The sequence below is a fragment of the Acomys minous genome (assembly GCF_964271855.1).
Source record: "Acomys minous genome assembly, chromosome: 7".
Taxonomy (NCBI): Eukaryota; Metazoa; Chordata; class Mammalia; order Rodentia; family Muridae; genus Acomys; species Acomys minous.
In genome coordinates, this window is record NC_140488.1 from 19,783,724 (window position 1) to 19,800,494 (window position 16,771).

The following is a 16,771-nucleotide window of genomic DNA, read 5'->3' on the forward strand; positions in this document are numbered from 1 at the left end:
TAGCTGGCCAAGTCAAAAGCATCGTCGGTCTGTGGCAGTGGTGAAGAGCTAACATTCAAAGAGAGCTGTTCGGACGTGAACTCCGGACTGCCCTTTGCTCCTCTTCCCACCTACCCAAGAGGAAATATTCTCCAATTCTACAAAAAGCAGTGTGGTATCTATTTCATGTTACATTTTGTTTGTGCTAGAGGACCTTGAATGTTTCATGATGGCAGACACAAAACCCTTTCTTTCCTATTTCTAGGGAGGCTGCGATGGCATACATAGAGCAAAATCTCACCTGCCACCCCCACATTCCACTCATATGGAACTTGCTGTTCACAGAAGGCGCCACACCCTTCCATGCAGCTAGGAAAGAACACTGCATGGCACATCTGCTTTATACACTGGCTGCCGGACTCAGACAGTGTGGGGTGAAACCCTGGCTCGACCTTACATTAGCTGCCCAAGCTCTCTTCCTAATAGCAAGAAACTGCACAAGGGCAAAGAATCAAATGCATATGACACACTTAGCTGTAGCCCACAGATTATTAGATACACAGCCATCACTTCTTACAACTTGGGTAACAATACATTACACTCCCATAAATACTTGATACCAAATGTATTCTTCAGACTCAATGCAGCTTAAACTTTAAATTTCAATTCCTTGCACTCTACCTTCAATATCCTATTTCATCTTACCCTTCCAGAACCGATTATTCCTGGAGATAGATGCAATTTATATTGTGTTCTACTGAGAAGCAACCTGTTTGTTTGTTTGTTTGCTTGAAGAATCAGGTAGCTTCCCTCCTAAGATCTTGGCCCTACAGATGCCCTCTCTCTGCCTGCTTGCCCCCTATACCATCCATACAAACTTCTTGCTGAGTTAGAAAAGGGGCTACCTGTCAGATGATGCTGAAAAACTTCTATTGGCCAGACCAGGAGAGTGGCTAGCCATTTCAGAAGTCCTTGCAGAAGTCTCTGACATCCTCCAGAGGGCAGAAGAGAGACAGGCTCACAGCTGATACACTGGGATCCAACTGAGCCCAACAGAGCTATCTTCTAGTCCACAATTTAAGGTTTACTCATCGGTAACAAGGAGAAAATTTACAGTGAGACTTGAACTGCATTTGCGTCTTCATCTCACTTTCTGTACTAGTGTGTTCCATTTAACATCCTTTGGGATTGTGAGGAAGAAGATACCATAGGTGCTATCTGTGTGTGCTTTTCAATATGTAGAAAATAACTGTGCCTTTGATCAGACATCATGCAGACTGTGTCAATAATTTTGTGTAAAACAAAATTTAAAAAGGACAGCCAAACACTGGGTAAATGTAATGACAGCAAAGTAATCTAAAACAAAACTGAAATACTACTTTAGGGTATATTCTTAAAAATAAATCATGCTAATCTTATCTTATTCTGACGAATTAGAAATGTCATTTTGTTATTTTGGAATAAGACAGACATGTCGTTTTAATGATGTTTAAGACATTGCAGGTTTAACTATGACTCTATTATTACTTTCAGCCAAAGCATACCCAAGTTGCTAATCAATTGAGTGAATTCTATGAAAAAAAAATGCAGAGACAATGGCTGTTTAAATGAACTTAAATGACCAGTTGAATCAATCAAAATGGATGCTCTCCACAGATTCACTGTTTCCTTTCAGTTGCTTTGGATATGACTGTCATGGCAACCATCCCTTAATCATGTTCTTCAGGATACACTCTTCTCCATACTTGTGTTAATATGGGAGTCTGAAACACTGGCATATGTGCCATTCAAAACATACTTTCAATGTTGCCATAAAATGCAATAATAAATACAGTTAAAATAGCTGCTGGCACCTTTCCTCTAGAAGAACTGAAAATAGTTTATTCAGAATAAATGGTTCAGACAAGAGATGTCTTATTTTAATATTTCACCATAAGACCTGCAATATAACCAGTTATTCAGCAATACATTAATTTAATAAACAAAGAAAAATTTAAAGTATATTTTCAGTCATGTAAATGTAAGAGTCCAAGTTTTATAATCTTTAAGTACATATCTGATAATATACTCGTACTCTGGAAATCATTTATTACATACAATTTTCTACGTATTTATCCACGTCTTTCATCCCAGCACTCAGGAGGCAGAGACAGGTGAATCTCTGTGAGCTCAAGGCCAGCCTGGTTTACAGAGTGAGTTCCAGGACAGCTAGGGCTACACAGAGAAACCCTGTCTTGAAACCCCATGCTCCACTCCCAAAATACAGAACACTTCATAAATTTGTACACCATCATTGTGGATGGCCATGCTAATGTCCTCTGTATTGTCCCTATTTTACTATATATGCTGTTTAATCGCGCCTTTGTATTAGTTTGTGAGTGTGAGGAGGTGCACTCATGTGTGAATGTGCACACGGAAGTCGATATCTGGTGCCTTTCTTAGTCACTCTCTGCTTTAACCTTTAAGACAGAGTCTCTCACTGAACTCAGAGCTCACCAATTGGCTAGAGTGGCTGGTCAGCAAGTCTAGGGATCCTCCTGTCTCCAATTTCCCTGGCACTGGGATTACAGACTTCTATCCCTGCCTAGATTTTTACATGGGTTCTAGGAATCCGAACTTGGGTCAGCATGCTAGTGTGACAAGTACTTTATCCACTGAAGCATCTCCTCAATGCTTCATTTTTCCAAGTACTCACTCATAATATTCTTCACAATTGGGAAACAAGTATCACCACTATACAGCTCTGTTCTTTAAGGCATTTGCTGGATGTACTATCAATTTAAGGTTACCATCGGTCCAGATTTTTCTGCAGATTTTATTTCATTCAAAAACTAAAAAATGCGCAGATGTCCTAAAGTTAGAACAATAGTCATCTTTACACTTTGCATTGGAATAAATCTGAACCTGTTTTAATAGGTTTTCAAAGCAGTTAATGAGATGTGCCTTTACTCTAAACCAGCAAAATGTGGAAGAGTGAAAAGCACCCCTTCCCATTCCTAATTCCAAGACTAAAGATGGAGAAGCTCTGTCCACAGCCATGGCTTCAAGCAAGTTCCCAGGACCACTGGCCAAAAGAGAAGAAGAAAATACATTTGTCCACTTTTATTGAAATGTTAAAATATTAATCATATTTATAAATTTCAAGAGCCATTAAAACAGAAGACAGGAAACTAGGCATTATTAGACACTAGGGGAAAAAAATGCATGCAACAAGCACAAGGCAAATGGAGAAATCCAGCAAGAAAAATGGAGTGACAAATATTTGCTAAAGTCAAAAGGTAAAGCCTTGACATTCTTGTCCTTTGCCCTAATGTTCAATGATATTTTTGTTGTGTTTTAAAAATAAGAAGATAGATGTTCTTTCAATGACCATAACAGTGGATCCCAAATAAAACAAATGATAAAATAAAAATTCACTTAATTGACTGAGAGGCTTGAATTAGTCATTGCCAAGTTTACAACTTTCCCACAACTCCAAGCATTTTTTCATTAAAAAAAAAAAAAACGCATTTTTCCACTCTGATATGATGACTATGGGCAGCCTTTTAGGCACGTAGAATTTCTATTTTTGTGTAACTGTCTATAGACCACTCCCCAAATTAGAGCTAAATGAAAGCCCAGGACAGACAGAGGACTGTATAGAGCCCATGTGACAGTTATGATGCCTGTACTAGAGCACGAGGGTCCTCCTGGATGTGTAAAAACAGCTCCTGCACCAAAGTAACTCTAAGACTATCACCTCCACGACCTCCATTAGACTCTGCGCATTCTTTGTGAACAGACATTTGGATATTTTCTTAACATTTCCACAGTCACAGTTCTGCATGTTAACTGCAGACTGATTAATTACATCATCAGCCTTTCAACCTTTTTTTTTTTTTATGTCTGGGTGTTTTGCCTGCCTGTGTACCTCTGAACCACCTGTGTACCTGGTGCCCATGGAGGCTAGAAGAGGGTGTCAGAACCCCTGAAACTCGAGTTGTAGCTGGTTGTGCACCCCCGTGTGGGTGCTAGCAATTAAACTCAGGCTCTGTGAGAGAGAGTCCAGTGCTCTTAACCACTGAGCTATTTCTCTAGCTCCTTATCAGACTTTTAAATGTTAGGCATACCCTCTTCTTCATGATGCTGTGAGAATAATCTTTGCAATATATCATCTCAAATGTTTTATATCCTTTCTCTTAAAACCAAAAACAAACAAGCCTCCTTCCACCATGATCTAGGAGCCAAGGTCTTTACTATGAAATACAAGTCCTTTCCCCAGGACGCTGCCTCAGTTTCCACAGCTCTGGCTTTGGCTACCTCATCATCTCTAGAGTTCTATGCCAATAAGGAGCCATAGGTGCCACTCCCCTCTAAAGCAACAGCTCTCAAGACTGGCTGCACTTAGGGAGCCTGAGAGACTAGTCCTGTTAGAGTTTGAATGTGCCCTCTCCAAAACTTAATGGCCAGTATGACATTTATTACTAGGTGGACCCTTTAAGGGATCCGAGGACAGAGGCTCCTCCCTCTTGGATGAAATTAAGGACCTTACAAAAAGGTTCCACTGCAATGCTGAGCCCACAGCCTTTCTGTCTTTCCCCTCATGTGGTGCCTTTGGCAGTGCTCTAAATGTGCCATGACCCTCCCTTCCTCCCTGTCCTTTATCAGATCTCCTGGCCTTGCTTGGTGCAAGAATATGAGTATTTCTGTGTTATATGAAGTTCATTTTTAAGGTAAGCAACGAGACAATATTAACAGGTAGGTTAGGCCTTGGGTTGACTTAATCATGGAGTATAAAACCCTGGTGAGTCAGATTAGGCTCCCTTTACAAAAGGGCTGACAGTGTTCATTTTTACACCTTCCACCTTCCTCTGTGACAATAACATCATCCATTCCTTCCAGAGGATGCAGCAGTCAAGGAAGGTGCCATGTTGTAAGTGGTAAGCAATACTCACCAGGTAGTGAATCGGTTGCCTCCAAAATGGTGAGAAATATACTTCTGTTCTCTTTAAGTCTCCCAGTCTTGGGAATTCTGTTACAGCACTAAGAACAATGCAGTGCCCTACTCCCTACAGCTACCTGAGATGAATCTTATATGTAGCCAAAGTTGAAAGTCACTGCCCCAAGTTCATCTAGATCATAGTAGTCACTTTGGTGGGTATCCCAATTACCTGACAGGGACCCTTGATCTAATGCAGGTGGTGAGGCCCTGTCCCTAGCACTTCTGATTCAGCCAGCACCAGTACAGCTCATGAACTTGAATTTCCAGCAGGTTTCTAGGACCTAGATGGTAATGCTCTGGGCTCTGGGTCCAAGGACCCCACATAGAGAAGCAATACAGGTTGAGCATCCTGTCTCTGAAATCTTTTTAAATATGGTCTGTCTATGTAGCCTTGGCTGACCTGGAACTCACTCTGTAGACCAGAGATAGATCTGCCAATCTCTGTCTCCCAAGTGCTATGATAAAAAAAAAAAAAGCAGGTGTCACCACACACAGCCTCTCCTGAAATCTTAAACTACTGATATTTCAGATTTAGGATTTCCCCCCAGATTCTTGAACATGTATGTATACTTCATGACTCAAGAATCTCTAATCTGAAATATGAAATGTCCCAATACCAGAGCATTTACAGATATTTAACCTTGTACATCTCATTTAGACAAAAGAGAATGTAGCATCTTCTAAAATGTCCAATAAAGTGTCTTTTTGTAAACTGAAGCCTCAGTGGAGGGATTATTTTCCCAGAGAATCAAATGGTCCTCTGCATAAGGTTCAAAATTCCTCCCTCTCCCCACTCCCTGCCTCACCCAGCTCAATCCTTTCTCCCACATCCTTGCTGCATTGCTAAGAGCATCTCCAATTATAAGGAACACTCCCTGTCTGGAAAGAGTGTTTTTACTGGTCTCCATAGCATGTAGCACACCCATGTGTATGTGTATGAAAGGAAACACTGACTGGGCATGTGGTGGTTTCCCTTTGTGATGTACTCAGCCTCACTCTTGTCCGAAGCTGGGGTTGTCAAGTTGTATACTGGCAAACAGGCAGGTCTACTGCAGTCAATTAGCCACAGAGTAAATCTTCATAGCAATGTGTGTGCAGCCACTGTCTTGCTATAGGATCATTGACAAATAGATAAAGAAAATGTATGGAGGTCTGAAATACGGCAGGGATGATAACTACGTTTACAAGGTGGCACAATTTTGGCTTTCAAATTCAGAGAACCTTTACAAAGTGCCTTCTTCTATTTCATTCTGAAGAAAGTACTACAGCAATAAAGCTGTATGCATTAGAAAAGTATATAAAGTATAGTACAGTACACTGGTAGTTTGGGCATAGCAGCCAATTGTTTTGACATGCAGGAGCCCTCCTTGTTCTGTAACAGATAAGTCCCAAAATAACCACACTGAGGATAAAGAGAAAGTAAAGGGAGGGGGAAACTAAGAGCTGTGAAAAAATGGCAAGCAGCAAGTGAGTAAACATCAAGGGTACAAGAAGATGCTGTCACATACCTACCCTGTGGCCAGTGCCATTGTCATCCCCGGTCCTTCCAGGTAAAGCTGACCCTCCATATGAACAGGCTACATATACACAGATTCAACCAATTTTGCACCAAAAATGTTCAGAATAGGACATTGTATGCATGTGCGGTACATACATTTTCTCTTGTAATAATTGTCCCAAACAGCGTAACAATAGGTACAGAGCATTTATATTACCTTAGGTATTGTTAAGAATATGATTTAAAATATACAGAAGGACATGCATAGTCCATACACAAGTACACACTTCACTTTCTATTAAAACACTTGGGTATGGCAGAGTCTTGCATTCTAGGGGTAGGGTCCTGGAATTGAACTTTCAACATCTTGCCTTGGTGTGGTACACTTACCACAACTGATGGGACAATAGTAATACATTATTATAAACTAAACATCTCTCATATTGTCTGTAATTTGCTCTAGGGCGCATGCTTTGTGCCATGCATCCTGTAGGCTTTGACAAATGTTGAGGGTGGTGGCTAATATCTTTTTCAGGCCACTCTGAAGAACATTAAATACGTACATCTCCAGAGCACTTTTAACTGTTTAAGCATTGCTAAAGGAAGCGTCACGGGGACATTACAAGCCCTTCCTTTAGTTTTACTGACCATTGTTCCAAGACTGCTGTGATGCAGCCCAGGAAATGCGTTGTTCTGGTTCTATAAACCCCAGCCTTTCACGATGCTATAGTGTGGCTCCAAACTTGAAAGGACTCTCCGTTTTATTGGATCCCAACATGAAAAGTCGGAAACACGGCCCCGAAGATACTAGGATTCCTGTTTGCTGCCTGCTCTCTCTGGAGACATTTATAAAATGGCTTTTTTAAGAGACAGCAGTGGCAGCGCAGGAGGAGTAGCATGAGGAGACAGGAAAGACACATCAAGAGAAAACCAGGAAGGAAGACAGAGAGGGCAGCCACAGGACACAGCAGGAGTGGCAGGGAAGTGGGCACAGACTAGGGTCACAGAGATCAACAGAGTGGCAGCAAAACACTTCCTGGCTGTTGAATTCTTCTGACAGTGAGAGAGAAAGAGATGAATTATACCTGATTACAGTAGTCCCTAGCTTCCCCCAGTAATTATTCACTTAATTCAATGATACAGATGAAAAAAAAAAAAAGACAACTAAATATACCAGAAGCCTGCTCTACACAAAAGTATCTTAACAGGGTATGCAGTCTATGCACAGAAAGCCCCAAATCAGCTCCAAATCTACTGGAAGGCTCGCGGGTTGTTCCTAAAATGACTCTGCGTACCAACTCCGTGCACCTGAAGATACAGACGTCACTACCTTGTGCCACTTCACATTCCAGTCACTGACAAGCTGTATGTATTCTAATCCTGATTACAACTGAGCTGAAAAAAAAAATAATCCCCGGGCTGTGAATTTTCACCACTGTGTGTGCGCGTGCATGTGTATACACATTCACATAGAGGCAAGAGATCATGTAGTTCATGGATTCGGCTGGACTGCATGGGCAGCGAGGCCTACGGACTGGCCTGCCTCACCTCCTCCCCTGGCCCCAGAGCTGGAATTGCAAGCATGTGCCACCACACTTAGCTAGTTCTTTTAATAAGAAATAGGTGTTGGTGAGCCAAGCTCAGATAGATCTTCAAGCTATACAGCAAGTATGCCCCCAACTAAGCTATCTCCCCAGGCCCTTTTCTGTACCTTTTCTATTTAGATAAACAAGCACTTAGCATTTTGTTTCAATTGCTTCAATATTCGGGATAAGATGTTCTATGGTTATTAGCTATTACACTTATTAGTTATTAACAATAGGCTGTGCCATACACTATAGATGCACAGTAGGCCACGCCAGCTAGGTTTGTACAAGTATATTCTGATGTTTGTACAATAATAAAATCTGACAAGATACCAATCATTTAATAACATAACTGCATATAAATAAACATCTTTTATTCTTGTTTTCATTTTTTTGTTTGATGAATACGTTTGAGTCAAAGACTCAGTTGTTTCATTTCCTGGGGTTTTGTTTGTTTATGTTTGTTTGGCAGTGCTGGGGTTGAACTGGGAGCTTTGTGAATCTCAGGCATGTACTCTCTCCCACAGCCACGGCCACAGCCTCAGCCCACTTTTCCTGTTCTTGACCATTTGACTCCTTTAGGAGAACTATGTAAGAATATACGCAGCTCTTCTATTTAACACAATTGCTTCTCTCTTGGCTGTAATTCGCCTTCAGTCCAAATATGTCATGAAGCTATTTACTAATTAGTTGACTGAGAGATAATTAGAAGAATGTTTCAGAAAAGCCACACCTAGAATACCTCCGTAATATTACTTTGTTTTAAAAACAGAGAACAAGATTGCATCTTGGATATGAATCTGGGTTTTGGATAGAGGAGGATCCCCAAACTTCAGAAGCTGGTTTGGAAAGGGGTCCTCACACGAAAGCATGTAAGAAGATGCAAGGAGCATAAGAGAATGTCGGGGTGCAGATGCAAAATGCATCCTACCTTTAAGAGTAGTTTCAAGGGTATACACACTGGTCACAAGTCATCAAATCGGAGGTCTTAAATGGCTACCATTTGTCATATATAATTGATGCTCCATAAAGTAGACATTTATAAAGTTCACCTACTGCCGGTATACCATCACCTCATTTTAATCTGGAGGCAGGATTTCTTGTCTTCCTTTCTAGTTTTGGTTTTTTAGACTCTGTTCCCCAAGCTGGCCTTCTGCCTCCACCTTCCAAGTGCTGGGATGACAGGTGTGTGCAACACACCCATCATAGGTCCTTCCCTTAATGTGAGGCACTTGCTACACTGGAAAAGTCCTTCTCAGTTTTTCTACTCAGAGTCTGAATCTCTTGTGGCATAGCATCTAAAACTTGGTCTAGCATCTAAAACTTCTCTGAACTCGACAGTCCTTTACAGGGTACGGTTGTGTTACACACACACACACACACACACAGAGCAAACATGTATTTTGTTCATTCAAAATCATGAACTCTATAATTTACATCTCTCTCCCTATTTTCCTCCCTCCCCTTCCTTTCCTCCTCTCTTTTCCTAAAACAGAAAAGTACTAATCCTGTCATTAAAAATATCTGATTTATCGAAAGGATTTTGCATTCTTACAAGTTTCACCAGATTCCCCCATCTATCTGAAATGAACGGGATGAGTCTGGGGACTGTAGGTCAGTGGCAGTGCACTGGGATGCATTGCACAAGGCCAGTTTCTACACCCCATACAGCGAAGACTGAACTAAAGCACAGTCAGTGAGGTGGGGAGCAAAACCAGGCAGTGTCCCCATGCATGCCTGCACCCAGTGAAGTGACCAGCACTGGGCTGACTGCTGTGGTCAAAATCAGGACACAACTATCATAATCACAATCTATGGCTGACAGCCCTAGGTGGAAATCAAAACATAAATTTCATCCAAGTAACAGTTCTCCCCCCCCCCCAACACCCTGGCCCTGGAGAATCATGGCTAAAATCCCTTTCCAACTTAAAGTAAATGAAGTGAAATATGAGGACCTTTTTATACACACACACACACACACACACACACACACACACAAATTGCTTTCCAGACAAAGTATGATTGTCACTGGGCTGATTTTTTATTTCTCCTCTTTTTTATTTTTGGTACTCTAAAACAAAACACATCAGAAGTTAAGATAAATATTTAGCTGTCAAAGCAAAACACCCCCAAATGGAAAACACACGCATGAATCTGATGTTTATTATAAAAACAACTTCCATCGCAAGTGCAACTGTTTAAATTGTATAAAAAGGAGAAAGTCAGATGCTGTCATTGCTGAGTTCTCTAAGGCAGCTCTAGAGAAGGGAAAGGTGCTGAATGGATGCCAGGGGAGATAACGTCCACGTCTGTGCCTATCATCCTTAAAATTCCAGGTAAGTAAAGACGATAAAGTTCTCCAAAGTAAACATTGCAGCCTTTTGGAGTAGACCTCTAATGCCATGTTGAATTCAATTCTCATCAGTTGGAGAGAAAACACATATTCACCTCCTTACTTTCAACTTCAGTACACCCAAGTCCACAGGGGGCAACACAAACTGCCTCCAAAATTACTTTTTACCAAGGACCAATCCTCCCTCCCTCCCTCCCTCCCTCCCTCCCTCCCTCCCTCTCTCTCTCTCTCTTCCCCCCCCCCCCCCCCGCCCCAGGTACCTCAACTTACCACCAACCTTTCTGGCAGGGACAGTGGCTTAGGCATGGGACCTCAACTCAAATTCCAACTCTGTCACTTATCAGTTGTACAGTCTTAGGTCTCTTTTGTGTTGTTGTGTTTTGTGGGTTTTGTTTTTAACACAAGGTTTCTCTACATAGCCCTGACCAGGCTAGCCTGGAATCCAGAGATCTGCCTGCTTTTGCCTCCTGAGTGCTAGATTAAAGGAGTACAACACCATGCCTGGCCCCAGTCTCTTCTCTATGAAATGGATATGTTCCTGATTCTGTAGAAATAAGAGAATCAAATCAGATCAGGTGTCATCCCAATTAGTGTTCTTCCTGAAATTCAGTAGATATCATTCATGTTGACTCCCTGTTCCCCTTTTCCCTCTTCCCTTGCTACTTACTCCAAGCTTAGCCAGATTTATTGGTCCTCGCTTTAATTTCAAGCAAGCTTAATGGTACTTAGGACATACAGCAACTTTCATTTCTTTAGTACCATACTCTTATTTTTTTATTATAAACAACTTGCAAATTAGAAAGTCTATATATACTAATGAACTTGCATAGCATTTAAATTTTTGTTAAGATTTTTGAATGGTGGCCACGCATTTCAGAAGACTTTCATCTCTACTTAGAAGGCTAACCAGCAGCGAGATGGAAGGCCACTTATTTACCTCTCTGAACCCCGCCCCCAGTTCCTTACTTATCAAATAAGAGAAATATGTAATATACGCAAGTACCTGGTACAGAGTACCATAAACACAAGCTGTTGTTCTAATTATTCAGTTTGGTGGGCAGGAACTAGCCACTTTGAAGTCTAATCAAATGAGCTCAGCCAAGTGCTCTACAGGGTCACACGAACACACTGCTATTGTCTTTTCCTCTCCTGAAATTATGTGTTCCTGTGCTTGCAGAGGAAATTACATCAACCTCAGTGTTAGTGAGACTTCGGGCTGGACACGTCTGTGCTGGGGTTGCTGCCCTATGAGTTCTAGGATAACTAAGCAACATCCCTGGCTTCTAGTGACTAGATTCCAGGAAGTGCATCTGGAAAAAAAAATCTCCTGGACATTGTCCAGTGACCCCTGTGTGGCAAATTCCCTGGGGATGAAAACCACTGGTCTAGCACATTCCAGAAAGAGAAGGATCCTCCAAGATCTCAGAGGGTACCCTGCAGAAGACCAAAGGTTTACCACCTGTGACCAACTACAATTCCAAATTGGCCACAGATTAATAACTTGGGGAGGGGAGGCTCAATTTGCCATCAGAAAACGTTTTTAAATCACAGGAAGGGAGGGTGGTCATCCACTTTTCACTACTCTAAACAGTAATGGAAAGATACATTTAGCCATGCCTTTAATACCAGCACTCAGACATAGAGGCTGGCTGATCTCTGTGTGTTCAAGGGCAGCCCAGTCTACACAGCAAGTTTCAGAACAGCCACAGCTACATAGTGAGACCCTGTCTCAAGAAAAGGAAATAAGAAGCCTGGGATGGTGGCGCACACCTTTAATCTCAGTACTTGGGAAACAGAGGCAGGTGGATCACTGTGAGTTCGAGGTCAGCCTGGTCTACGAAGCGAGTCCAGCACAGCCAAGGCTACACAGAGAAACCCTGTCTCGAAAAACCAAAAGGAAAAAAGAAAAAGAAGGAACGAAAGAAATAAGAAAGATGAATTTAAACATCAATAAATCTGTATGTTCTATGTAATTTATAGAGTATCTTTATATATTGCATATATGTACCAACTTCCCATGCTGCACCTCATAAAGACATACAATTCTATTGACTAATTAAAAAAGAGAAGGATGGACACAGTAGTGCATGCCTGTATTCCCAGCAATCAGGAGGCAGAGGCAGGAGGATTGAAAGTTAGAGAACAACTTAAGAATAGAAGAACTTACCTCAAAATATAATAACAAAAAAATTAAGAGAGAAAATACCATCAACTGTAAGACATAATCTCTCAATATTCAGGGGAGATTGGTCCCAGAACCTACCAAAATTCAAAATGATCAAATCTTCCATATAAAATTACATAGTATTTGCATATAACCTACATACATAGTTTTGTCATATACTTTAAATCATCTCAAATTATTTATGATATTCAATACCATGTGAACACTATGTAATTTTCGTACGACAAAGGACAGCCTATAAATGTTTAATAAAGACATCAATTCTGCAAGTATTTTCAACAATAGCTTGGTTGAATCTGAAGCTATTTGTATTATCAGAAATGAAAAAGTATGTCTGAAACAAAGTCACTACAAAGAAATGACTTCACAGTTTGCAGGAGTAAAGAACGTTTCATGTATTCACAGTTACTCTGTGGATAGTCAAAAGACTCCATCCAGACAGCTCCCAACTATTCACAACAGATGAACTGTTTACACTTTTCTATAATCGTAGCAGAAAGGCAGCAGCCGTTTCTTATATACTCTTGTATCTGGGCACCAGGTACAAGAGCCTCCCTAAGAGGTGACTCTGTACAAGAATAGTCATATTTTACTTAATTAGGCAGAGAGAGAAAGAGGGGAAGGACTTTTCTTTTTTCTCTGTTGAACTGGAGCTGAAAGAAAAAATAATCACAATATACTCCCTTTTATCCCAAATCCCAACGCACTGGGTAGTTCGGTTAAGAAAAAAAATAAAAAAAAGTGTAGCCAAAAGTTAAGGAAAGCAGCCAAGGAGATAACGACTAAAGTTCAAGCAAGCAGGAACATTTGTTCAACTCCCACAAGGTTATAAAAGCCAACACTGCTGGCAGCAGAGCGGGGAGGAGGGAGGAGGGAGGAGGGAGGGGAAGAGGAGAACCAGGAGGAAGAGATTAGGAGAGCAGGGCATGGCCTCAGGAGATTAGCTGCCATGCCTTCAACAAATTATTTGTTTTTATTGTCTAAACTTGGGCTAGGGATGTAGTCCCATGATAAAGGTGCCTGCTCCACATGTGTGAGGCCATGGGTTCCATTTCCAATACCACAACAAATGAATGGATGGATGAATGAATGAATGAATATCCAAACTGGAAGGAATGATAGTGAGTTTCTCACACTAAGACTTTGCTTTACAAGTTACTTCTTAAATAACTAGTAAAATCCTTAAGATTACTGAGAACAATTATTTCATTGTACTGTAAATTTCTCAAAGTTCTTCATCTTCTTTTTCCTTCCATCTTACAACAGGTTCTCAAAAAGCCAAGTAAAAGATTCCTTTTGTTTAGAGAGAAACTTAAGGCCCATTTTTCCACCAACACACTACTCCTCACAAGAATTTTTTTTTATCACTTTCAGCATTCTTATTCCTCAGAGAAAAAAATAACAGGTTTAATTATATTGTGAAAATATGCTCTTTGTCACTACTGCAACAGTGCAAAACACACACCACATAAATGTTAAAATGGTACACACAACAGCCTAAATAAATGCAGTTTTGCTAATTCTGTAGACCCATCTTCTATTTCCACTTCAACATTTCCAGTTTTAACATTTGCAATAAACAAAGTCAACATCTTATTCAAGTGATCCATTCATTTAAGGTATATTAAATTATCCCCAAAGAACTCATACAAGCAGTATTTTACCAATTTGTGTATTACACTTTTTTGTTTCATCCAAATCTAGACTTACTTAAAAATGTTTTCCTTCTCCAAAAAAATTAAATATTGGAATGGAAACCTAGAATTTCAAAAGCCGTGGATGCTTAGAGCATCCATATGATACTATTAGGATGTGTACTTACTGTGTGCTGGTGTGTACAAATCATGGCCTATCTGACAAATTTCCTGTTTCATGAAGATTCTATTTGCCCTTAAAAATATTAAATACATGTTTTCTAAAGACTCACGGTAGACTAGATTGGAATCTTATGTAACCAAAAATAGGAAAGCATTATAATCTTAGCACATTTAAGGCCCATTGCTTTTTAATGCATATTCTTCTTAAACAAATATGGGCATGAATTTCCAAAAACAAAATCACCTACCCAAAGCCCTTGATTATTTTTTTCAAGTGTATGGAATGGGGAGTGGCCTGTTGCTGGGGGATGGGCGAGGATGGGAACTACTTACCCAATTCCATGTGACCCACAATTTAAACTTGTGCTAGTCTGTAAATGCTCTCCTCTCCAAGGAACATTAACAAAAAAATATTCCCAGTATTCTATAAACTTGCAATACATTTGATAACATGGAGAATTACAAGCAATTACAAAATGATAGTTCTAATTAGGAAAACTGGATCTATTCCAAATTCAAATCAAAAGAGGCTCAGATAGTCCCAATGGCATAATTTAAATAGAGTACAGAGGATTTCCAGCAAAGACATTTGTCTCACTCTTGCATCTTTTCTACCGCAGAACTCTTGCCCTTCAAAAACCAGATCTGAAATCACATTCATACACTTTCTTCTCTCCACTTCCCAATGAGCCACCCTAGGTGTGTGTGTGTGTGTGTGTGTGTGTGTGTGTGTGTGTGTGTGTGTGTTGGGGGGGTGGGGGAGATCCGTTGTAATCCGAAAGAACCTAAGAAACTCAAAAGGCCCAAATGCAGAGAGTACTACACAGCACATTCAATGTTTCCTTTAGCCTTTCCGACTTAAACCTGTACCTAGTTGTGCAAGATTGAGCAATGGGAACTTGGGAAACAGAAGCTTCTTTCCCAGGACCCAGGACAGCATTTTGTGGGAATTTCAAGCTTTTTGAAATAGAAAGGTCACGCCCAGCAGTTTTCCTAACCCACCTTGCCCAAGGCTCAACCTAAGAGTTAGAACCTTCCTCTTGCTTCCATGCACTAACTGAATTCCAGTCCCCCCTCTCCCCACCCCCATTCTCCATGTCACTGCCATTCCCCTTGGAGAGCCAAGCCACAGCCAGCCTTCTCCCTCCCTCACCATTCTCCTTGTACTCCCTTTCTCCCACCCCACCCCCAGCATCCCCGAAGGTAGAACCAAGCAGCTCCCTCAAAATCTACACGAATGAACCAAGGCAGGTTCCACCTTCCTTCCCAGCCCAACAGGCGCCATCCTTAATGGAAAACCAAAGAAGTCGTCGCCCCCCGCCGCCCCATCGTCGTCATCATCATCATCATCCCCTGCTACTCTCAACAGCTGCTCGCTATCCTTAAGAAAAAAAAGGAAAAAAATCAAAGGTGTCCCCACCTCGCCCAACCCCCACTGCCCGCCATCCTGGTGAGAAAACCAAAAACCCCTCTCTTTACTCCCACCCTCCATACTTGCCAAGGAAACACCCAGAGCTGCACCCTCCCTGCATTCCGCCCCCCCCCAGGGGAGCGAAAGCTCTGAGTAGGAGGCCTAGGCACGCACCCTAAGGGACCTTGGAACTATATGTTCCGCAGCCCCCAACGTGGGCGAGGCCGCTGAGGCCAGAGGCCGCAGGTACCCAAGCCCTGCAGGTCCGCGCAGCTCCGGAGTGGCGGCGGCGGCGGAGCACAGAGCTGAGGCTCCCTAGGGACGCAGGAGGCGCACACAAATGCACTCGCGGAGGGAAAGCGGGCTTACTGTCTGGGGATGCTCACCCGCGCAGCTGTCTAGGCGGCACCGGCGGCTGCTGCCAGCAGCTCCAGGCCGAAGTGTGGTGGCTACAGCGGCGGCTGCGGACTGAGCCCCCTCGGCCGGGCGGTGGATATAGGGCGCGGGAGGGGCGTGCGGGGAGGGGCGCACGAGGGCGGGAGGGGGAGGGAGCACGCGCGGGGGCGGGGGCGGGGGCGGGCGCGGCCCACTCGGGGCGGGGCGGGGCGGGGCGGAGCGCGCGTCCGCCTGGGCTCTGCCCGTGGCCCGCGGGGGCTGCGGTGCGCAGGGTTGGAGGGGGAGATCGCGCTCACGCGCGGGAGCCCAGTCGGGCGAGCGCGGAAAGGGGGCGCGGCTGCGTGGGCCCCGCCTCGGGAGAGGCCACGCTGCCTGCAAGGCGCGCAGGGGTACGTGCAGAAGGTGGCCGCGAGCCCGCGGTGGCGCAGCTACCCTGAGCACCCCCTGCTAGCGTCCGAAGGGCATGCGGAGGGCGGGCCAGGGGCGCCAACCGCCCCCTCCCTCGCAGGCGCCGGCCTTCGCGGGCTGCTGGGGAGTCACGAGTCACTGCAGGCAGCCGCGGCCC

General features: G+C 42.8%; 1 protein-coding gene across 2 annotated transcripts in view; it reads right to left on the reverse strand.

Annotated features, from left to right (window-relative positions):
• The window catches only part of FHL1 (four and a half LIM domains 1), a 60,982-nt gene extending 44,630 nt beyond the window's left edge, over positions 1-16,352 (reverse strand). The window contains exon 1 of one of the 2 annotated variants that reach the window (XM_084788726.1): positions 16,197-16,352. The gene's annotated coding sequence lies outside the window, so the exon portion shown is untranslated. Of the gene's footprint in view, positions 1-16,179 lie in introns of both variants that reach the window. The other variant, XM_084788727.1, reaches the window with a different exon arrangement.
• Between the last annotated feature and the right edge of the window lie 419 nt (positions 16,353-16,771).